Source organism: Balearica regulorum, chromosome 1 (assembly GCF_011004875.1).
Source record: "Balearica regulorum gibbericeps isolate bBalReg1 chromosome 1, bBalReg1.pri, whole genome shotgun sequence".
NCBI lineage: Eukaryota > Metazoa > Chordata > Aves > Gruiformes > Gruidae > Balearica > Balearica regulorum.
The window spans coordinates 74,703,413-74,728,940 of NC_046184.1; the positions used below are offsets into that span (position 1 = coordinate 74,703,413).

Below are 25,528 nucleotides of genomic sequence, written 5' to 3' on the forward strand. Positions count from 1 at the left end.
TCACGAGCAAAACAGACTGAACTGAGAGAGGGAATTCATCTAATTTATTACTAGGCAAAACAGAGTAGAGGAATGAGAAATAAAATCAAATCTTAAAACACCTCTCCCCACCCCTCCCATCTTCCCGGGCTCAACTTCACTCTTGGCTTCAACCTCCGCCCCCCTCAGCGGCACAGGGGGACGGGGAATGGGGGTTACGGTCAGTTCATCACGCGGTGTTTCTGCCGCTTCTTCATCCTCAGGGGGAGGACTCCTCTCATCGTTCCCCTGCTCCAACATGGAGTCCCTCTCACGGGAGACAGTCCTTCACGAACTGCTCCAGCGTGGTCTCTTCCATGGGGTGCAGATCTCCAGGGGCAAACTGCTCCAGAGTGGGGTCCCCCATGGGGTCACAAGTCCTGTCAGCAAACCTGCTCTGGCGTGGGCTCCTCTCTCCATGGGTCCACAGGTCCTGCCAGGAGCTTGCTCCAGCGCGGGCTTCCCACGGGCCACAGCCTCCTTCGGGTGCCTCCACCTGCTCCGGTGTGGGGTCCTCCACGGGCTGCAGGTGGAATCTCTACACCCCCTCATCCTCCCTCCATGGGCTGCAGGGGGACAGCCTGCTTCACCATGGTCTTCACCACGGGCTGCAGGGGGATCTTGCTCCGGTGCCTGGAGCACCTCATCCCCCTCCTTCTGCACTGACCTGGGTGTCTGCAGAGTTTCTTACATCTTCTCACTCCTCTCTCCAGCTGCAAAAGCTCTCTCTCTAGCTGGTTTTTTTCCTTCTTAAATATGTTATCACAGAGGCGCTGATTGGCTTGGCCTTGGCCAGCGGCGGGTCTGTCTTGTAGCCGGCTGGCATTGGCCCTATCAGACATGGGGGAAGCTTCTAGCAGCTTCTCACAGAAGCCACCCCTGTAGCCCCCCCACTACCAAAAGCTTGCCACGCAAACCCAGCACAAGGGAATATAAACCTTAATGCTCCAGGGTCGAAGCCAACCTCCAAGTAATAAGATTTGGAGGAAACTTTCCCTGTCAGCAGGTTATTCTGTACCTGTCACCTTCAGCACTTCTTGCGCTCTCTTTCAAAACATCTGGTGCGAGCCAGGGACAGAGGCAGGACCCAGGTGCCGGCACACCCTGTGCCGGCTGGGTAAATCAGGTCTCTGCAGGAGGGCTGGCAGACCGCGAACACAAGGGCTCTTCCTTTCCTCCCACCCAGAGCGATGCCATCAAACCCCACAGTGAAGCCAGACACCGGAGAGCCCCAGCTGCGGCCAAGTCTTGCCAGGATGCACAACGTACAGTCATCGAGTGCTGCCAGGAGCCGAAAAAGTCTGGCTTCAGAGAGGAGCCCTCAGCACCCGTGGTGTAGAGGAGAGCGCTGCCGAACCAGACAGGGCTCGATGTGGGGTTTAGGGCTGCCCGCTGGAGGGGGTAACCTGGCTGAGTGGGACTCTGGGGGATCTGCGCCGTGGCAAGGCAACAGGGTTGCCCTTCAAGCGTAGGCGGGGCTGGGGCTGCTGACGATGCAAGCAAGATAGGCACCTAAGCCTTCAATGCTGATGAAAATATGTTTGTGACTCAATGAGCAACAACTGGGTGTATTTCGGATGCCATGGGGCACCCTGTCTGGCCCCCAAAGCTGCTTGGATGGCCACTGGTCCCCTGTCAGGGCCGTGACAGTCCTGCCCACTCAGAGCACCCCTCTTGGGCACCCTCCGGTGCACCCAGCTGCATCCTGCTCTGTGCACCAAACCCCCCTAAAGCCTTCTGCAAGTCACGCTTTGAACCTGTCCGTAACACTTGGCATCACTGTGGCCCTGTAAAACAATCCCCCTCCTGAGTATTGCTTCATGGGCACATGTTGCACCACAGCAGTTTGCCCTTGCGAATGCAACTGCTTGGCTACATCCACAGAAGGATCCAAGCTTTCTGGGATACTCAAGACATCGTACAGCAAGGAAGAAAGAAGTATATTCAGATTTAGCTAATACCTCAGGTATGTAATAGGCCTTTATCCTACTGCCATGTCTACTGTAGTCCATCAGGTCATTTCAGAGGCATGGGACTCAACCTACCTCACAGACATCTTGAATGTATTTCACAAAAACACACGCCTTTATCTATATTGCATAAAGTTCAGGCAAGGAATTATGCTTTTGCTTTTCTATCTGAAAATTGGTACGCACACACCATTCTCGCTGACTGAAAAAACATGGCTAATTTTGCATATCTTTTCTTCCTTCACAAACTAAGATTGAGGACATTTTGTGAAACCAGTTTCCAAGCTGTCCAGTGATTATTATTAGCAAATGCTTGTTGCTGCAAGCTGAAAATGTAGTTAGTGCAAGACCAGAAAGGAACTTCGACTGGAGAAATAAACATTAGATATTACATGATGAAAGGAAAAAAGCTTTCATTATTTTTGACAAACTGTATTCTCTGCGGAGCCTGATATTTTCAAAACACTGGTGGAGGATGGAAAGCACCATAAAGCAATAAATCATGCCCTGCTAGACTCTGATTTTGTGCTGTGCTACTATTAGCAACAGGGGTTTGTAGCCCCAGCAGGGCATCCTACAAGTGTGCAGCAGCCTGGTCTCCAGATGCTTGCAGTCACCGAACATGGTGCTGGGGATTCGCGGTGAGCTGGGTGGTGGCTGACTCCAGGAGCTGTGGTCACCAGTCTCTATGGGGAGTGGTGCTGGGGCTCGTGGATGCGGGGTTGGGGCTGGAGGCAGCAATGACCCCGGTGTCAGTGCCCTGGATTGGTAGCTTGTTCCCTGGAGCAAACTGGGAAGCCCTGTGGCTCCCAAAGTGCTTTGGACAGTGATTCACAGGAAGGTATCGTTCTTCATGTCAAGCTGATGGAGGGCACTCTTGCTGTGTGTGATGGATGGCAAGGAAATACAAAATGATGGTGTAAGTGCCCACTTCTCTAAACCTGATTTCCTGGTTTGGGTTGCTTGCATAGCCAGGTGAGAGTTAACTTTTTCTCCCTCAAATGCTTATGTTAAAATGTATTTTCCATATATGTGTGTTTACATCACATCCAGGCTAATCTAAGCCGATAGGCAAGAATTTCTAATACCCCTAGCATATTAATTATGCTTCTTGGCCCTATCTCTCTGAATTATGTTTCCTTCTTCCCCTTAAGAATTCTTTGAACTTGAAAAAAAAAAAAAAAGATTTCTCATGTGATAACTGGACAGTAAAGATAAAATATGTTCCCACATTCCCGTATTGGACAGTGTAGAGAGATTTGCCCTGCAGAGATTAGATCAGTGCTGTGCAAGAGAAACAGCCACTGAGATTGAGGCACTCACGTTCAGGACACATCACCAAGGGGCTTGGATTAAAAGAAATATTTAAAAATACAAAGTATTCAGTAGGTTTCTGGCTGTGAACTCTCCTTTCGGGCCACGGATGAGTGAGGGGAATACGCTAGGACCATCAGGACATACTACAGTATAAGAAAGACAAAACCCATGCATTCAATAAAAATATTGTCCATACTTTAGTTATTGCTACCAATAATTTTAACATTTAGGTTGTTAAAATTTCAGACGCAAAGTGATGGATTCTCTCTTCACCTTTAAAAAAGGTTTAACAACTGTTCTTTTTCCGTCTACTCTAAAAAAAGAGTTGATCCAGCTGAAGATATTACTTCTACCCACAAACCTGGTGTAGTTTTCTGGTGGATATATGTTAGCCTCAAAACACTTTTCTGGGCTCAGTGCAGGAGTAGCTGTGCATGATGTCATGGCCTGTGCTGCTCAGAAGGTCAAATAGGATGATCTAATGGTCCCTTCTGCACTCCAAATTTATGAATAGGGAGAGTTAATGAGTTTCAGTCAAGAGGAAGGCTTCCTCTGATTCAAAAGTCTTAAATTAAGCTCCCACTGAGGAAACAAACAAACATTAAAAAAAAAACAGGGTTAGGCATCACCAAATGGTTGATTTATTTTGACAAATGCATTTCAGTGCTAATTACAGATCCTTCAAAGAGTACTGACAAATGTCGCTGGAGATAACTTGGAAAAATTAGGGTATCTTATCAATACAGGATTTGACTTTGCTTCGTACTGTTGTTAAATTTTGGCTTAGTAGCAAGGATGAGAAAGCCAGCTTCTGTGTGGGCCCAAGTGCAATTAAGTTTTTCAGTGTGTCCTTCTTCAGGGATTAAAAAAAAGAGCCTTCCACAATCAAATTTATTGTGGTATGTCGTGAGGAATGACACCAAGAAAATATATAGTCAGACACAACTACATTTATTACTGAGGTCCAGCTCATTACTAGACTTCAACTTGTGCTTGATTTTGAAGGACAGCTGTCCTATCATTGAGCACATAAGGCTATGTCCAATATTAAACCTGTTTATTTTTCACTTGAATAACAAAGTTTGACCACTTTCACTGAGGCCAGAGAATCCCTGCAAAAGCATTGATGTGGAGTAAGAGGTTGCCATCCTTCCCTTAGGAGCATGGGCATGGTAACATCCACCCAACTACGTGTTGTGTATCTACACTCTCGCTGTCTCTAGGCCAGGGTTAATTAGCACCGGACTTCAAGTTAACGCTTGAGTGCTTTGTTCAGTCACAGCCTAAGGTATGAACTCCAGGCTGACAGAGAAAACTTATATATATCACCCATAAGACATTTGCAGAATTAAACCAGGAGTAGTAGGATGACCACATAAGGCGACAACGCAGCTGCCGCCCGTGGAGCCACATGACCCTTATTTGTGCTCCTTCTGTCAATGAAAGCTTGAAAAATGGGCCATCTTCTGGGGTTTTCCTTTCCTTTCTGCAGTCCCAGCAAATGTTTCACCCTTGCCTAATTAAACTTGGAAACAGTGCGACTCAAATCATACACAACCCCAGAAACATTTCGTCACAATAGTTTAAAACCTCTCACATTTATAAGTAATGGAAAATCCTACATTTAACACACAAAGGGCTATGCTGTACATTGCTTTCGGTGGGGTTGGAGAAGGTCCAGGGCTAATATACTTCAATCATATCGATTACTAGAGTAAAGGCAAAAAAACAGAGAAATGAGAAGTTAAGATGACTAAAGATTTCCTGACCATGCACTGAATGGTAAGAAGAACAGTCTTCAAAGTAGAGGTGGCAGAAACTTTCATACACAGACATGTACAAGAGTAATAATTTAGCAGAGAAACCTGTAGACTAAGTCAACTGTATATTTCTCATTTCAAATGACACATTTGAACACTTGTTCACTGAGAGGCTGCTAGTGATGTCCACAAAATAGAAAGAAGATCATCTTAAGTAGGTAGCCACACCTTGCAGAGTGCTTGCAATTCACTGCAAATCACACAGCTAGCAACTAGTGATAACTTCTTATGTCTTTTGAGCATAATACATCTGTGTATATTAAGGCATTCTTTCCTATGCCACTTCAAGTACAGGATTATTAATTCATCAGTAAATTTCTTAAACTTAAATTCTCCTTGTGTATATTATCACATCAAAGGAGAAAAGCTTGTTTAACTTGGTATTTATATAAATAGATGTGTATATATATGTGTGTGTGTATATATATATATATATATAAAAAATTGTATAAAGAGGTGTTTGCTCTGCTAGATGTGATGGTAGGGGTTCTCCAGGTTATTGTTACTTTGGTTTTCCAACCAAAAGATTCTATTTAAAGTTTAGTCTCTGGCCGCACACACACAGATTTTATATATTTTTATATTATATATGTATATATATCAAAAATTCTCATGCCTCAGAGACCCCCCTCATGTGCTTTAGAGAGGAAAAGACCATCACTGTGATGGACTTCTCTCCCATCCAGGGCCTCTACTAACTGCATTGACCTTTGAGCAAAGCTACCAGCTCCATCTGTTTGCACAGACACTAAAGAAGGTCCGACACAGCAGAAGATGCATATTTTGTTTGGGAGAACAGGCTGTGAAGGGGGAATTTTCATCCTTATTAGGGCAGCCTAGCAGTGATTAATGTGACATGATGTCACAGGAGAAGCACTGGTTTTGAGACTGATTTTTGTTTGTAACTCTTTGCAATGTGTTGGTTTAGATTTCCGTCAAGTGTCTCGGAGAGCTTCACATGACCACTTTCCTCTTTGAAGTTTTCAACTTGACTTACATATGTATGCAGTGGTGGAGAAAGGCTGGTACATGCCAGTGTGCCATCTGGAGAGAAAGTGAAACTTATTTTTCTTTTTCCGTTAGGATTTCTACGTATTTCATATGGGTACTTCGGAAATGTCATTGGGTGTGTAACACAGGGGAAATAAACAGTAATGGAAAAACGTGTGCATGTGCAAGTGTGCGTGTGCAAATACACATGCAAAGACTGTTTTGCTCCTGAACTTTTTTGAGAAAAAGGAAGGGTTGTTTTAGTAGAAACAGATTTCAGACCTCCCTTTGAAGAACTTGCCCATAGTAATTTGGCGCATGAAATCAGCAGGAGGCTGTGGCGGTTCAACTCAGTCAAGTTGCCATACATATGGACCCATCTGCCCAACACCATCAGTCAGGCATGCGGACAAAAGAGGGTACAAACATATATTCCAAGGGGTGAAATATTTGTTAGCAAAGCCACGGCAGGCTTTTTAAAGGCTAACACTCACTCCTAGTACCCTCTCATGGTCCCAGGGAGCTCCTCGAGTGCCCACAGCCACAGATGACGCTGCATGGGGAGCTCCACACACCGTGCAGGACATGCGCTTTCAGTCGTGAAAAGTGGTAGCGACCACACCGCTACATGCCTCCCCGTTCACATCAGGCGAGCAGGGACGCGCTTCCAGCTGGGTTGCATGCCGTGGCCATGCGAACTTCACAGCGACAGCGAGGATCAGCCCTGGATCTTCTGGCTCTCAAAAGCACAGGTGCCTAATGCCACCCCAGGGAAGGCTCGCTCGGAGCTGCCAGAAGCACAGTTCAAAGGACTGTGAAAGACAAACCAGATTCCCAATCCTCTTCCACAGCTTTTGCCTTGCCTTTTGCTAAACAATTGATTACTGCATGTTGCACACACTCTGAACCAGAATAGTCCCTTGTGCCCTCTGACTGAGCATTAACAACCTGGATTCTCACTAATAGTGGACAGTGAACGCTGAAACAGTTCCTGCGGTGTTGGCTGTGCCGCTATGGTGAGTCAGCTCAACAAAGGGCTGCTGGGCAAAAGAAAGAGAAAAACCAAGAATGGTAGGACAATCCATCCTTCAGCATACGGAGTATTGTAAAGACACAATGACAGGGCAAGAAGTCCAGGAGTACCTGGGGACAAACTTGAAGGAACACATCATCCAAGGGAGGAGAAGACAGCTCCTCCAGGGAACCACGCTAATGTGGGAATGCACTGAAGAAGTCAAGGGATGGATGGCTTTCAAGGAAAGCAGAAGCGAATATCAGCTGTTCACAGTTTTAAAAACATTTCTTACGAAGTGTACTATTCTTTTTGGTAAAGTAAATGTGATTTTGGTTTATTTCGGATCAAAGACTTCTGAAAGGGAGATCTGCAAGTACTGGATTCCAGTTGCTGTGCTGGGTAGGACACGATAAGACATAGGTACCTAATAAAGTGTGAACTATAGAGTACCATCTGCTAATACAAATAAATGTGTACATAATTAAAACACTGAGGATGCTGGTACCCAATGACATAGACAGAAACACCTAAGCACCTCTGAAATCCTAAAGAGTTCAGCAGTCTCTGTAGACTGGCTTTAAGTCCCCTCCAAATTAGAAAGGTTCTCAAGGAAGCCTCTAAAGTTAAATACATGCTGAAGAGTCCAGAGTGCAGGCAGGAAGAACACTTAAAGTGAAAAGTGGCAGGAACTCCAGAGCATAAATCTGTCTAGCAGGGGAGTTTTCCTAATCCTGAAGCAGCCCTTCCCAGGCAGCGTGGGTGTGTGCCTTCCAGCCCCGGAGAGTTTTTTAACCCTAAACTTGCATAAAAACACAAGCATCTTTGTTTAGACATTTCAGTGCAATGTTTGCTGGAAAAGAAAACAGCAGTAAGGTTCTAACTGCCCTTTCCGTATGACAGCAGTGTACTTTTGTGTCACAGATTTCTGGTAAGAAAAGGAAGATTATGTAGCAAAAAGGAGCTCAATTAATAATGAAATAAAAAAAAAAATCAGTAATCAAGTGAACAAGATTTATCTTTCCCTATTTTATACCTCATGGTTCAGTACTGGTTTTGAAAGCATTGTCTCCTTTTTGATACAGACAACTCCAGACACTGCGGGGTAGACTGGTGCTGTTTGAAATGACAGATGTGAAAGCTGTACAGTGAAAATAAATTTAGGTAGGCTGTTTAGATCACTTATGTGTATTTATTTTAGATCTGTCCTTCGTGTGAGTCTGTGAAGTGCCTTCCAAATGCTGTGATTGCAAGCAGCTCATATCAGAAAACAGTATCAGGTAGAAAGTAGAGGTCCAGGTTAGCCAAAATTTGTGATTAGTTCTTACATAATCTGGACATAATCTGACTTTTTCTAATCCTAACTCCTAACTAGCACAATGTGGTCATTATGGAGGACTTCAGGTTTTCCAGATGCAATTTCAGTGTATTTTACAAGCATTATTCACACTAATTATGCTGTATTTCCAGAAAATAGAACAAATATGTGTTTTCATTTTATAAACAAAGCAGAGTTTGTTTCCGGTTCAACAATGTAATAAGTACACCGTAGTCACAGCAGGCACAAATCATCACTGTCCCCTTATGCCATGGATGCTGCCCTGGTTTGCACTCAGGTCTGTTGTCTCTGGCCCCCAAATTCCCTGTGGGAGAATGTATGAAAGCAGGGATGGGCAATGACCCATTTCTGAACTGGGATTTCCAGAGCTCACCATGCTACCTGCCACCAAAATGCAGCCAAGATGATAGCCCACACCAGCTCGGTCTTGCTCAAACAGGCACTGGAAGGAAAAACCCTGTATATCCACTGTCACAAGCCAGTTTAGCCTTAAGCATAAAGGAAAGACCCTTACAATTACATAATTACATGTACTACTGGAAGTCAGGGAAAGAAAAATTACTTCTCTCATCTAAGCAAAGGCCCAGTAATCACTTGAGAAACTAAATGTCAAACAAGAAGCATCTCCAGGGTACTGAGCATTCCCAGAGGAAGCAAGAGACACATTTCTCCTTGGGAAAATTTCCCACTGGCAGAAAGCAAGGCCATCACGCAGTTTACATAACAAAAAAAATTGAACAGATCCCAGTAGTAATAGATCAATTGAGGTTTTGGGGGGGTGATTGTTTTGGGTTGGGTTTTTTTTTTTTGTCTAGTTCATAAACCTGAAATTAAATGTCTACAAACAGTATTTTATATTATTTTCCTGTTGATATGGCTTTCTCTTTGCCATTTAAAACAGAAGAGCCAGGATTGCAATGCAAAATCTCACCAGTATCAAAACAAGACCACTTTCTAACATGCATTTTTATATTATATGAAAGGAATTGGAAAACATGATAAGGTTGTAATAACTTGAGCTGGTTTACTGCTGATTTCTCTTCTAGAACATGTCCCAGAGTACAGGAGAGGGAGGCTCTGTCTAGTCCTTTGTGCATCAGCCAAAATTTTATTTGCCACAAAAATGGAGAAACAACTAGACACTCAAAATAAATGCCTTGTTTTGATATAACCTTTCCTTACTGAGTGCTAACCCCCAACATGCTAAGGAGAAGGATAATTCTTCTTTCCCTTGTATAATAAAATGAAGTGCTGGAAAATGACTCCTTTCTTAAATAAGCCCCTTTTCTTTCCTCAGTCTAGTCCTAGGTTTTGGTTACCCCCCACATATACACACACATCCCATCTTTTCCTCTGACTATAGTCAGCCCTGTCCTCTCCCACTTCTTGTTCCCATATGGGCAACTCGGTGTCAGCATGGAGCTCCTGGTCTGGACCCGCGGCCTGGCTCAGGCCACCCTTCTGAAGACAACGTGACCATGGTGCCCCATGGTGCCCCAGCACTGGCAGTCTTCTCTGGTGATCAGCCTGGAAAAAAAAAAAAAAAAAAAAAAAATCAGAGATGTAATTGAATTCCAAGAAACATTAAAAATAAAATTCTACTGAAAAGCCATAGACTGTGAGAAGACTGGGGAGGTAAGGTTTAAATTCCATGTCCTATCTGTTCAGATTTCTCCAGGGTGAGGGCTTTTGGGGTTTATTTCTCCCTGGGATAGGAATGTCTGATCACTCATGGAATACTATTAATTTTTAAATATTTGTGGCCTGGAATTTGACTGAAGATAGTACACTTTTTTTTTTTTTTTTTTTTTTTTAATTCTGTAGCCTTAACCCACATTTTAATGTCATGGTAAGACACAACTATGACATTTTTCATACTTTTGTTTTGATCTGAACTCAAGGAATCACAGAAGTTGAGACAGAGATACTTTACGTTTGTCTTTCTCTTAATGGCATCTTTCACTGGATTCATACCTAATCTTGCTGGAAATATGTTTATCACACTAACTGAAACAGCCAAACTATTTCTGCCAGACTAGGAGAGGGTGAAATTGTAGCCATAGGAATCAACTCTAATTAGTGATCAAGCCTGGAGTCTGTTTATAAGACTGGCTTTACAAGAAACCAAACCATAGAAATCCCCAGACATCCATTCTTTTCCACAAAATACAAAGCTTTGGGAGAGTGGAAAATTAGAATAAACATTCTTTACTCTGTCTGTATATATCTATATAAACACATGCATATGTGCAGCTAAAGGAACAATTTAAGTAGTGAAGATTAATGGATATGCTACATTAGTCCTTTATGTTGATCTAAAAACTGCAACAGATTTCTTCTGAAAGTCTTTAAAAGATGGATCCTGACCTCTTTGGTAGCATTGACTGGATGGAATCATAGAATCACAGAATGGTTTGGGTTGGAAGGGACCTCAAAGATCATCTAGTTCCAACCCCCCTGCCATGGGCAGAGACACCCTCCACTAGACCAAGTAGCCCAAAGCCTCATCCAACCTGGCCTTGAACACTTCCAGGGACGGGGCATCCACAACATCTCTGGGCAACCTGTTCCAGGGCCTCACCACCCTCACAGTAAAGAATTTCTTTCTAACATCTGATCTAAATCTACTGTCCTTCAGCTTAAACCCATTACCCCTTGTCCTGTCACTACACTCCCTCATAAACAGTCCCTCCCCATCATTCCTGTAGGCCCCTTCAGGTACTGGAAGGCTGCTGTAAGGTCTCCCTGGAGCCGCCTTTTCTCCAGGCTGAACAATCCCAACTCTCTCAGCCTGTCCTCACAGGAGAGGTGCTCCAGCCCTCTGATCAGCTTTGTGGCCCTCCTCTGGACTCGCTCCAACAGCTCCATGTCTTTCTTAAAGAGGATGCAGAGCAGACCAAGACTCATGTAAGAAATACAACATATTCTCTCTGATAGAACAGTATTAAGAAATAAACCACTGAGACAGTATGTCATCCTTTGGTGACAAGGAACTGTTAGATCATGCTTCATTCAGAAGAGAAGGTGTATTGCAGCACATTTTTTGTTGCACTTATCAGTAAGAAGGGCCGATCATTCACCAAATATTTTTGCAATCCCTTCTCTGAATTTCCCAGCAAATGTATTGTTTCATAACTTAGCAACGTCCCACACCAATGGTGATTTCTCTTGCTGAAAGATATGGGATAGCATTCAATGAAACTCACCTTCCTCATGCTTTTGTCCCTGTTTTGGCTGAGGCAGACAGAACTAGTCAGGGACAAATAGAGATATTCAATAAACATGTCCATCATCTTGTTTGATAAAGAGAAAAATAGTGGATGGATGAACAAACTTCCCTGACTATTAAGGGTGGCTGGGAGCATTGCATTCTTCAGTATCACTGGCCTGTCACCTTGGGGAGTTCATTTCCACATAAATCAAACGTTAAACAGACAGGGTAAAACTGTTCTCACTGTTACAAAGGAGGCAGCTGGCCAGCTCAAAAGGACTAAATCTCTATTCCTCTGGGACATATGGAAATGGTCATTACAAGACAATATTTATTTATAAACACACTTGGCCCCGTCAATTGGGCTTGAATATATAGAGGAATGGAGCTTATTAGTAAGATAAAGCTTTCCCATGACCTATAGAGGACACTGCATAGGGACCACAGATGTTCTGTATTAGAAAAGCTGGAAAATTTATGTCAATGGCCATGAAAAGCTCAGTTTGAAAATAAGTAAATAAATAAATAAGGAGGTCACCAGCAAAGACAAGGTTAAGGACACTGGAAAATGGATCTTCCAGGATATTTAACCTTTATTTATTTAATTAAGTGGAACAGATCCTGACCTCGACTGCATGTGTCTCTCCTGAGCAGCTCTGCTGAAGTTACCAGAATTCTTCTGGATTTGCACCAATGCAGAGCCGGCCGACGGCAGCCTCTATGGCGGCTGGTCTGTCATGCAGGTGAACACGTACACACAAACACACACACACACAAACACACACACACACACGTTTGCCTTTGCAATGGGATTCAAGTAGTGCCAGGAAAGGGCCAGGGAAGAACAGTACTTCTGAAGTAAATCCATAGCATTTTTCATATGCAGGTATGGGAAAAACTCTGTCCACAACAGATAAACCCATAAGGACTCAGCTTCTGCTGCACAGCTTAAATCATGGTGCTTCTTAACACAGAATTTGTAGCTTAGTTTAAGATGGAAAGCCAGAATAAGCCACACAAAAACATCACAAGATCTGATTCAATTTCTGTTTAGCAGGGCCTATTTCTTCAGATTGTGCAAGCTGGCCTGTCTAAGCCCAAGCATCATCTCTACTTACACCAGCTCTGAATCTAGCCCTGAACAAATGCAAACCGTATCACGTCCTGGCTGGCCCGAAGACTTGAATGAAAGGTTTTGTGTATCTATGCAGGCTGTGCTCATGAAGGTCTGCTCATGAAAGGTTGATGTTGTTTGCACAGCTGCAGGCTCACTGTACACCTGTGGTCTGGCTCACAGCCTCCTTCTGCATCTCACCTACTTCTTCCAGCATGGCATGGAGCAATCAGCCCAGCATCCCCTCACCTATCTGTATGACAAGGGACTTTTCTGTCACACACCAGTTCCTTGGGCAGTCTTAGTTCCCCCAGCTGCAAGAGGGTGCTGGCTAGTCACCTTCCAGTAGAGCCTTCTGAGAGACATCGAGGACGGATTAGTGTTTTTTTCCAACCCTTAAAATGGCCTTCTCATGTTCAGGTGTGCCAGGCCATTCACAGATGCAGCAGAACTAGAAAAAAAAAATAAAATCAACAACTGTTTGTTTTTCTAGCTAGGACTGAGACAAGCCCCATTAACCCACAGGAACAGGAGCGAGGCCACAGAACACTTGGGGTGGTGAGACATCTTCCCTATCACAGATTTGCAATGAAAATACTATAGCTGTCTCATGGCTGAGAGCACCACAGATGTGTGAGCGAGTGACTGACCACCATCAGGCAACCAAAGTCTAAGTTCTTCTAAACCCTTATGGTGCTGCAGGAGGTTTCCAGCTGTTCCTGACTTCAGAAGGCCAGGCAAGCATTCACATAAGTACAAAAATATGGGTGCTCCTCTACTCTCAGTTTGCCTCAGTTCCTATTTTTCCCTAAGAACCTGGTCTCGCAGATAGCCCCACCTTTCAGCTCGCTATATTGCAGAGTCACCCAGTTTTCTCCCAGGCACAGAGAAGTCAGTGTGTCCTCAGCCAGCTGCCTACAAAGGCATGGGCCCAGGCTGATGTACTCCCATTCTCCTGGGACCCGCTACTGCGGACCTTCCTGGCAGCACAGAGCTACCTAGTTTGCACTGGGGTGCATTTCCCACTGGGCAGGAGCTGGAAAGTGCCAAGATGGGGGCAGTCATCCTGCCCCTCCTGGGGCAGGGGCTGGTGAGGCGATGGAGGAGCAGAGGGCTATGAGCATCCCAAAACTGGAGCAGGTGGACATCTACTAAATATCTGAAATTGTTGTGCTAAAAACCCAAACAAACCACACTGCAGTTCAACATTTTTAGTATTGTTTCCCATGGTAGGATAGATATAAAATATCAGTCTGATTACTGCAGCTCAGGCTGGGTTTAATGCAAGGGCAATTACTGAAGAATTTTTTTCTTTTCCTGTGAGCTTGGTATAGTTTACACTGAGAGAAAAAATCCCACAGTGCTGTTTTGCAGAGTCATTTTCATTATATTTGTTCTGTTTCAACTTTTCTATGATATTTTGTAGAGTAGTTAAAAAGAAACAAAACACTCAAAGCAGGTATAATCCTCTGGCTTATGAGAATTCAATCAATTCCCACTACTTTTCAATGCCGAGGGGAAAATGTTCATCTGGAGTGTAATAGTATCTGCAATATGGACTTTGTTGGATATGGTATGTTCCGTTCAGTCTTTGATCCATTGGATCTTCATGGGGACATTTGCAATTGAAAGTAAAACAAGATCCATGATCACTTATTATTTCCAATAAAAAAAAATAAGAAAGAAATCAAATATCAGAACTTTTATAGCACGTAACCCCTGAGGAATACCAAATATATCACAAACAGGAACCTAGAACATTTCTGTAGACAAGTGATACTTTCAGCAGTTCTTCGACTCTCCTTTGGCATCCTTCTTCCCCTCAAACTTATTTGGAATTTTTTCCACTGGTCAATGAAAAAACAAACATTTGCAGTATATCATGGCCTTTTCAGAATCCTACAGTATAAGACAATATACAAAATCACTGAAGGGTTGAGGTTGGAAGTCACCTCTGGAGATCACCCAGTTTCAACCCTTTGTTTAAAGCAGGGTGAACTACGGCACATTGCCAAGGACCATGTCCAGTTGGGTTTTGAATATCTCCAAAGATATAGGCTCCACAATCTCTCTGGACAACCCATTGCAGTGTTCAGTCACCATCACAGTAAAAAAAGATTTTTCTTATGCTTAAGTGGAATTTCTTTTATTTCATTTTGCGCCCATTGCCTCTTGTCCTGTCATAGAGCATCACCAAAAAGAGTTTGGCTCCCTCTTCATTCCCTCCCATCAGGTATTTATGCATATGGATGAGATCCCCCAAGCCTTCTCTTCTCAAGGCTGAACAGTCCCAGCTCTGTCAGCCTTTCCTGACATGAAAGATGCTCCAGTCTGTTAACTATCTTCATGGCCCTTCACTGGACTTGCTCCAGTATGCCCATGTCTCTCTCTTTTACTGGGGAGCGCAGGCCTGCACCTAGCACTCGAGATGTGTCTCACCAGGGCTGAGTAGAGGGGAAGGGCCACCTTCCTCAGACTGCTGGCAATGGTTTGCCTAATGCAGCCCAGGATGCTGTGGGCCGCCTTTGCCACAAGGGCACGTTGCTGGCTCCTGGTCAACTTGTCCACCAGCACCCCCAGTTCCTTTTCTACAAAGCTACTCTCCAGCCATTCAGTCGCCAGAGTGTGCTAGTGCATGGGATTATTCTTCCCCCGGGGCAGGACTTTGCATCTCCCTTTGTTGAACTTCATCAGATTTCCCTCAGCCCAATTTTCCAGCCTGTTGAGGTCCCTCTGAATGGCAGCACAACTACCTGGTCTATCATCCACTCCTACCAGTTCTGCACTGTCTACAAACTTGCTGAGCGTGACCCCACTGTGCTCCATCACCCAGATCATTAACAGAATTTTTAAACAGTATTGGCCCCAGTATCAGTTCCTGAGGTACACCACTAGTGACTGGCCTGCACTGGACTTCATGTGACTGATCGCATCTGTTTGTTTCTGGCAGGTAAGCTAGTTTTCAGTTCACGTCACTGTCCACGTATCTAAACCATACTTTATCAATTTGTCTATGAGGATGTTATGGGAGATGATAGTGTCAAAATGCTTTGCTGAAGTCAAGATAAACAATATCCACTGACCTTCCCTCATCTACCAAGCTGGTCATATCATCACAGAAGGTTATAAGGTTGCTCAGGCATGATTTCCGCTTTGTAAATCTGTGCTGACAATTCCTAATCACCTTCTTTTCCTTAATATGTTTTGAAATTATTTCCAGGATTAGTTGCTCCATCACTTTCACAGGGATTAAGGTGAAGCTGGCTGGCCTATAATTCCATGGATGGTCCTTCTTGCCCTTCCTGAAGATAGAGGTGACATTTGCTTTCTTCCGGTCCTCAGGAACATCCCATGATTGGCGCAACTTTTCAACTATAATCGAGAGTGGCCTCACAATGACATTGACCAGCTCTTGTGGGAGCAGCCCATCAGGCCCCATGGACTTACATATATTCAGTTTGTTTAAATACAAATGTTTTTCCTTAGGGAAGGAAAATACTGACAATTACTCATTTGGGTTTTGTTGGGTTTTTGACTCATTTCTCTGTTTTACTTCTAGAAACACTGATCTGAACTTGTCATCTCACTGTTTGCAAATTTTTAAGTCCATCCATTACCCCATTAATGGAGTCAGAAGTTAGAGACTTCATTTCTTCCCCACTGCAGTCTTCATTTTCTGCTTCATCCCTCAAGGTATTCCAGTTTCTAAAACATGAACAGGAGTTAAAACCATTTTAATGTTGTTCTTTGTGCCCAGAGCCTGTCTGTTTGTGTGCATTAATTACTCTTGATCCCCTTGAAACAACCAGCTATGTCTCTACAACCAGTGCTCCCTGTTTGGACACTAACCTCTCCAGTTCTCACAGAGGCTATTCTATGTGGAATTAGAAACACTGATTCATCTCAATTAGTCTATGTTCAGAGCCATTCCTCATCTTCCCATGCAAGATTCTGAGTAACCCACAAAGGGAAAAATACTATCACAATGCAACCTTTCTTTCCAAATCCTCTGCTGTCCCTGGATACCACGGGAGCCCATTTCAGCCGCAGTAAGGACAAAGATATTTATTTTGATTTATGCTTTCCTATCTGCTCCCCCTTAGCCACAAGAAGCTGATCTCCAAGCAGACGCATCATCTCTGCGTGTATCTGCTTCCCAACAAGACAGTGACCTATTTCAGAAGTCAAACTGAGATCAAATGTTACTCTCTGGTTCATGGGTAAAAAAATTTTGAATCACAAGAGGAAGTAGAGGGAAAAGATGTTCATCCTGCACACTGCTGTGTTCACAGTGAGTACGGTTGGTTCCTTTCCCACACATCTTTGCTGTTTATTTGTTTTTTGATTAAGCTAACATGCATTTCAACAGCTGGATCCTTGAGAGTTTTAAAACATATCAAGGAGTAGGCTAACCCATTAACAAGAAAATAGGACTGGGAGAAAGAAAAATTGTAACCTGGCAGATGCTGAAGCTTGTTTGTCTCCTAGTGGCTCCATGTACTCAAGGAAGTGGTGAGGTAAATGTATGTGGGAAGATTTTACAAAGCACGCAAATGACAACACAATATGTGCTGATTTGGTTAAAAAAATGTTAACATCTAGAAGGAGAAGGAGAAGGAAAAGAAGAAGGAAAAGGAGATGGAGAAGGAAAAGGAAACACAAAAGAGGAAGAAAAATTAGATAAAAGCCCCCAGCCAATAATACTTGTTTCAGCAAATTAAAGCTGGAGACATTCACCATAAATAAGCCAGTTATAAGATTGGGTCTGAGTCCCAGAGTTCATATTCATGAACTGGTAGTTCATGGGCAGACTGAGGATCTTAAATCAAGGTACTGAAATAACACAGAAAAAGAGCCTCCCTATACTTAAGGGTATTTAGACTTGAACTCTATAACCTCAGCTTCTTGCCACATCTCCCTTTCCCCTTCTGTTGCACCACTAAAGCTTCAAGCTTTTTGTGGGTTTTGCTGTGTGATTCTCTGTACTCCAAAGCCATAAATTTGTCTTTGTTCAATATGTCATCAAAACATCAATTAAATAAACTTTCTGTTTCTTTTTATGTTCCTTATACAAATAATGTGGAACCTGGCCTTAAAAAGGACAGATTAAATGCAACACATCTAGAGATTTTTGTTTGGATCACTTGTCTTTCTAAACCACGTCTGCCAGTTATTTATCATAGATGGAAACCAGTGAACCTTTTAAAAATGTGTGAAAAAAAAGGAAGGATCTGGCTGAGAATTAAGGAACTTCCTAGTACCTGTCCTAAGCTTGATCAACCCAAATCTGTGTTATTTTTTATGGCTACTCATATTCCTGGTATTGGAGGTATGAAGTCACTTGGTAATAGGGGCTCAATCTGATTCCAATAGAAATAAAAGGAAAGGAGTGATTTCTCACATGTGTTGCCCTAGAAATAACCAACACCATGTGAAAGGCTCTACTTTGTTATGAAACACTGCACTAGCACAATCATTTGGCCACAGTTTGTTTAAAGAGCAGTGGAGACAGGGAGAACGTAAAAGAAAACATGGTTTTACATCTATTCAGGATGCAGGCACAGTTATTTCCAAACAACAAAAAGATAACGTTGCTAAGTGCAGTTTCAAAGTTGACTTGCCTGTTAAACACATCCAAGTTAAAAAAAAAAAAAGAAGAGAGAAAGAGAGAAAGAAAGAAAGAAGGAAAGAAGGAAAAAGAAGAAAAGAAAGAGGGAAAGAGGGATAGAAAGAAAGAGGAAAAGAGGGAAAGAAGAAAAGAAAGAAGAAAGAGGGAAGGAGGGAAAGAAGGAAGCAAGCAAGCAAGCAAGCAAGCTTTAAAATTTTAAAAAGCAGTGGTAATCACAAGCTAATATTCCAAAAGCAATTTATGTGCCAACTTTAACTAATTCATAATACACACACAAATATTTTCTTCCAGGGTGTACGATGCCAGAGGAGTCTCTCTAAAAATGGGCTCTGCTGTATGCATGATGGATGTCCTGGCCAGTCCCGAGGGACCAGTTCTTGTATGTCCTATAACCCCAGGAAAACAGAGATTGGAGGGGTTAAACAACTAGATCAAAACCAATGACACTTCTTGGACAGAAAATGATGAGCAGACTGCAGTGGACCAGCCCATGGAAGGAGAGATACTCATTACAAAAATGACCATTCAACCTGATACAGAGAAATTTTTGTGGTATGTTTCAACTGCCCCATTCAGATCCTGTAAACAAAGGTTAAGACTGCATAGCCGCATCCACTTCTTTGATCTTGTAAGTGCAGATTTCCCTTATTAAGACAAACCCCCTCACTTTAGCCTAAGCTATGCACAGGCTCAGTAGCTGACCTTCTCAGAGACACCAGGCTCTGAGCTGATTCAACTGGCAAACCATACATGCTGGTAAGAGTCGGCTCTCCTTGTCTCCTGCACCAAATAAAACCCAGTGCAGGTAGTTCTGGGGCTTCGAGGATACTTTCACATTGCTTGAGTCCTTTGCCACAAAGAAAGAGGACTACAAAGTCTATTCTTCTGTCCGGGAAGCAGAAAACATTGCAGAAGATCTAGTCAACGAATCTGCTTATAAAGGCATGGAGTTTAGAATAAAGTATGTAAAACCTCACAGTTAATCAGAAAGTCATGCTCTCTATCACTTTACAGAAGAGCTATTTTTAAATATGCATCAAATATGAATGAGTACATAGAAAAAGACTTTTGGATGTGATCAGAGATTGTAACAATAATCTAGGTTATTGCCGTTTTTGAGAGACAGGATTTCAAAGAGAAACAAACAATTCCCTGAGCAGCCAAACTAATGACACCTTCATTCATAAGGATTTTGTGGTTTTAGCTACTTGACTTTGCTGTTCAAGCACGTAAAGTTTCCAGGTGATACTGGGTATAATTGGGCATTTATTTATAAAGGCACTTTCTTATGGAGGTTCTCTACTGACTAACAAGAGGTATGTTTAAACAACCCTTCCCTGAGTAAAAATACTAATAAAGTGTCTCTCTTCTGCTTGGATACTTATTTTCACAAACTTGTAGCATCTTAACTATCCTTGAAAGGTCTACCCTTTGTGGTTGATGGTATCCAAAGGATTCAAAGATTGCTAAGGAGAGGGGAGGAAGGATGCGATGCACAGACACATAGGCACAGTGGTTGCATTCACCTTGTTTTCATCTGCAAAAACTGTATAACATAGTTTCAGGGCATGAAGATCACTAAGATTTGCACTGGGTTTTTTTGGATCTGGGGAGAAAAGTGGTAGAAAGAATAACAATTAGCTTCATCTTTGGGAAGACCCAGTGATATTGGACTAAGGTAACACAAACAAAAATATGAATTACAAGTAACGGAAACAATATACCTGGGAAGAGGTGAATGTGTCAGACCATAGTAAGGCAGATGATAGCTCCAGCCTGCTTTCCCAAGCCTTCAAGGAAGGAGTACGAGGTCCCTTGCAGTGACAAATTGGAGGAATGCTTGGGCCAGATCTCCCTGCTGGGAACTTCCAGTCTACAGGCGTGAGCACCACGGCTGTTGAGGGAATTTGCTTCTGCGGGTAATCACTGTCATCATCAGGCATCCTGGTTCTATTTCTCACTTGAACATGTGTTTCTTTAATGCTAGCTACCAGCTTTTGTTCTGACCTTGTGAGATTAAGGAGCACTTTAATGCAATCTTTGACTATTTTTCTCTCAGAAACTACTTGTATGCCTTGTAAAGTCACACCCCGGTAAACTGAACAGATTTCAGTTTTCCTTAGGCTCCCCATTTTCTTTAGTACTGCATCAGTTTTAGTGACACTGGTTCAATCACCCCAGTTTTTCAGCTTTCTTTTTAAAGGGCAAACACTACAAATCTCTGACTTATTCCCATGTTGAGCTCACAGCTGTCACATACCAATACAACTGTAGCTCCTTGCAGCTACTTACTGTACCCCTATTCCTACATCTGTGGATCATGTTTGTCCTTTTACCATGATGTCAGATGGCATTCAGGTTTTGTCCTCAGTGACCACAGCATTTGGTAAGGGCTTGAAGTGCCTCCTCTGTCTGCTTTTCTGTTTATCCTTTCCTGCTGTGAGTTTGGACATAGCTTGGGCAGCCTGGAGCTTTGAGTAACAAAACATAAGGACACCATACAAGAACAAAAGGGCATATGTACTCAATCAGACCAAATGTTCCTCTAACTTGGTAGGTTATAGGAGGTTAAGTTATGACCAAATATGGCATCTCTTCTTAATGGCTTAATAGAACAGATGCTTGCTGAGAGGAGTTGCCATTAAAAGGTTTTGTTGAGCTGGAGATGGCTCCACACTCTGCCTATTTATTACCCAGTAGTACACTGGCCATTTCCACAGAAAAATGTCCTGAAGTAGCCAACAAAGGGTGTGTAGGGAGTGGGTAATGGTACAGTCCTCTAGGAAGCTCTACCAGCATCTACATTTTGCTGTCCAAAGCCCTTCTGAGGCAGAGGTGTGGTCTCACAAGCCCAGCCTTTGATGGATTTTTGTTCTCTGAATTTGCCAAATCACATTTTGAATATGTGTACATCGATAGCATCCACCAGATGCTGCAGTGAGGAATGACAGATTAAGTACATTTTTTGTGAAGGATCACATAATCAGAGAATGGTTGAGGTTGGAAGTGACCTCTTGAAGTCATCTTGTCTAACCCCACAGCTCAAGCAGCACCACATAGAGTCAGTTGCCCAGGGTCAGGTCCAGATGACTTTTGAAACTCTCTGGGGATGGAGACTCTACAACCTCCCTGGGCAACCTGTTCTAGTGCTTGGTCACCGTCACAACGAAAAAGTGTTTCCCGATGTTCAGACAGAACTTCTTGTGTTTCAGTTTGGGCACATTGCCCCTGCTCCTGTCACTGGGCACCACTGAAGACACCCTGACTCCATCCTCTTTGCACCCTAGCTTCAGGTATTTATATACATTGATAAGATCCACCCCTGAGCCTTCTCTTCTCTAGGCTGAACAGGCCCAGCTCTCTCAGCTTTTCTCACACCTGTTCGTTCTGAACCTCCTCTGACAGTTTGAGGTAATGCCCATTAGCTTGCATTAGAGACAGTGAGAGGTGGTTTCTTACCCAGCCAACACGCATCTTCTAAACATCTGTCATATGGTCCTTTGGACACCACTTTTCCAGGCTCAGGGATCCTACCTCATTTACTCCTTCCACTTTATTGATCCTCCTTGCTGTGTTTCTTTCAGTTCTACTGTGTCTTTTCTGAACTGAGAGGACCAGAACTGTACACAGTATTCAGGGTACACCATGGACCCACGCAGGGACATCACGATGCTCTCTGTTTTCTTTATTTTTCCTGTCCCTGTGATTCCAAACATCCAGGTGCCAGGGACTGTTTGAAGCAGAGGTCTCCAGGAAGGATGCTGCAATCTGTGCTCCTGAATTGCTGGAAACAAGGGGTGAGGATTTTGCAAGTAGTAGATATCCTTTTCCAATAACAGTTTGTTTGACTGGCAGCTGTCTAAAGTGATTAACAGCAAATTCAAACTCTCTCTTTCCTCTTTGAAAACCTGAGATCAGGTTCAGATTCCCTCGTAAAGCAGCAAGACAGATTTGGGGTTTTCAGACCCTCACTACTTGCCTACCAACATCATCAGGTGCTCAAAAAGTTAAAGCCTGGATCTGATGGTTTTGAATAAAATCTACAGGGACAAAATAATTAAACCCATGTTTTCTATTTCCCATGATAGTCAGGGTCAGGGCAAAGTGACACACAGTGTTTTGAGCTGAATGAATAATTTTCTGCAGCAGCTTGTCCAATAGTGCGGTGAGCTAAAGAAGAAAGGGAGATTTTCTCTAAAAGAGCAGGAGAGAGGGGGACTTTTCTGACCAGTTTATCAGCCTGAGCAGCTCCAGGATGGGCGCGACAGAGCAGGATCAGCACAAGCAAGCAGGCACTGGGCCGGCTGCACTGTCCGAATTCATCCCCAAAGGGATTCAGGGACCCTGCTAAGGGGTCCCACGCTGCCCGCCCATACCCAGGTGCTGTGGCCCCACAACCTCTTATTTCCCATGGACTTGCAGTGTGGGGATGTCCCTCTGTGGTTGTTAAATCTGCAAACTCTCTGTCAGTTTGTAGAGCTGCTGTTGTCGAGCAAAACACTAATTTACCTGGCAAATGCAATGACAAATGATAAAGCTTCAGCATACTCTGGCTTATTTGTTACTAGCCATGGTATAAATGCTCTAGGAAAACAACATTTGATACTACCATCAGCTAATAAAATGGCTTTTTTGGTGATATTTACAGGAAGGGCTTGTTTCCTTTGAGTAAGTTTGCTTTGACGTTACTGGAAGATGTTTTGTGGCAGATATTTACACTCGGCTGAATTCCTGTGGCATCCTCCGAGCGCATTTGACACAGGCTTGGGCCCCAGACTGCCAGAAGATGAAAGAGCACTTTGCACAGCACCTTATCAATTTGTGGTGCTGACTGAGTGGCATGATTACTTTTCCATGGCCGGGAAGGCTGGCTAACCCTCCCTGAACCATTAATCTCAGGACAGTTTGAACTAAGAGAGATTTCTGTAAAAATAGACCACAAAGAATGCATCAGAGAGGAGAAGCTTTGCGTCTTTTACAGCTTTTTGACCTCTTCTGGGTGGATTTTTTTACTAATGGGAAGGATTAAATGGAATATCCTGGTGCCTCAGCGCAACTTAGTGACCGATTTGCACAGCTGTTCTTAGTCATGTCTCCGAACGGCATGGCTGCTTGGGCTTTGCTATCGAGCACACAAAATAATGGCCTGACTCATTGCTGCTTCAACCCTGTTTCTGACCAATAGCTCAGATTTTTTGGGTCTCAAACTCAGCCCTGGCTTATACTCATTTTTTTGAAGCCTGGTTTCACTGGAACCAGGCTGGAGAAGAAATGGAGGAAAAGGGCAAGGGAACACCTGAGCAGACTGCTATTTTCCTAGGATACAACTTTTGTCTAGTTGGTGATTAGTTGTGGTGGTGGGCCACCTGGGTCCAATAAATTGCAACATTGAGTAATCATTGCACACACAGTAATGTAAGATTCATGATGATAAAACAATTGAGTGCTAATGCAACATATCCTGCAATTACAAAAATATGAAGTGCATGGGGCATGGAACAAATTGGAAAAAAGGTGTCCTACTTTTTCAGACTGCATTCATTATATAAGGTTATTTCTTTTGTCAGATATTTTTATCTGATACCATAAAATAGAATATAGCTTTTATATTGTGGGAGAAATGCACTCACCTTACCAAGTAAGTCTCAGAAGGCTTCATAAATTTAAGAACTGGAGTAGTAAAGATTGCAGAATATGGAAGTGGTTCTTTAACCAGGATTCATTTTTTAAGTGCAATAATCAAGCAAGTCTTCATCGCAGATTACAACTAAGCATATATCAGTGTAATTCCCTTTATTTTCATATACTTTGAGCTACAACATCAACTTCTCTGTTAAGTGGAAAGGACACGTAAGTAGTTACACCAGCTGAAGTGCTTACACCACCAGATATATATGCTAATTTAGACACAGAGGGAATTCAAATTTTACATCCCAGTATGATTTTTTGTGTACATAAACCCCAGTTGCACTGTGGTTGTTAGTGTGCTGCCTGTGCAAGGGCTTGGCTGCAAAGGTGAAGAAAATACTTGTGCAGTACAATGTTTGGACATTGGTCTAATGAAGACAGATTAATTTTCTTGATTTTGTGAGTTTTCTGACTGAAAAACCTTAACTATTGGAGAATGAAAGAACAGGGGATTGGCCAAGATACATTTGAACATTCATTAGCTTAAATTTTGTTCCACTGGAACTGAACCAATGCCTTGCAGCAGTCTTGTTGCCCAAAGCTGCGGACAAAGAAATACTCAAGCAAACAGTAAGCGAGATCCATATTTTATCCTTGATAATATTTTTTATTTAATTTCATTTTTTTAAAAAAAAGCAATTTGGTTGAGTTTTTGGGTTTTAAACCTCACACCAGCTGAAGCTGCTGCAGCATAAGTCTTGCAATATCTGGGTGCTAATGCAAAAGTGGGTGCTAGTGCAAAAGTGGGAATTTAACCATGAATCTAAATCTTCTAGCCTTTAACTACAGAAGGCATTTAAAAAGTAAAACTGTAGCAAGCAAGGAAAACAACCCCTTCCCTTTACAGCCAGCTGCTCTGTGTTTAACACTCTCTACTCCTATCTCCAGTTTCTGGAACCGAGCTGTTCATGGCTGTTTCTGGGGGAGCCACAGTCTTTCCCACTGCTGGAGTAGGAGCCTGTGGTTTCCGTTTTACATCTGAACCCTGACGGGTGTTTCATCGTCATCTAACAAACTGTTCACGCGGTGTCATGAACACATAAAATTGTCAAGCCTTTCCTCAAAGGAAAAAACCCAGCCTACGAAGAAATTGCGTTGTTACCACCACCTTGTGGTGGTCTTTGTAGACTTGCAGCAAACACATTTATTGCATAAAAACTGTTTCAGAAAAAGGCTATGTGCATATGATTTATAAGACCTTTCTTTACATCCATGGCTTTTTGGTGCAGATACAAAAGGCTCACTCATTTTTCCACTTATGCGGCTTTTAACTTGTTCTTAATGATTCAGGATGCTGACAAGTTCTCCGTAAATTACTTAAAAGCATCTTTTGAATGATTTAAAGTTGAAGCTGTTAAGCCAACTGATAATGCACAAACTTCCACAGTCATTACCACATACTTTAATGTCTGTCCCTTCA

At 43.0% G+C, this 25,528-nt stretch overlaps 1 long non-coding RNA gene across 1 annotated transcript; it reads right to left on the reverse strand.

The window, feature by feature from the left end:
• Positions 1–14,480: 14,480 nt before the first annotated feature.
• On the reverse strand, positions 14,481–21,348 carry LOC142602640 (uncharacterized). Its single transcript, XR_012836399.1, has 2 exons — positions 20,757–21,348; positions 14,481–16,496 (listed from the first exon to the last, which is right to left on the reverse strand). It is a non-coding gene; the product is annotated as an uncharacterized LOC142602640 (long non-coding RNA).
• Positions 21,349–25,528: the final 4,180 nt, after the last annotated feature.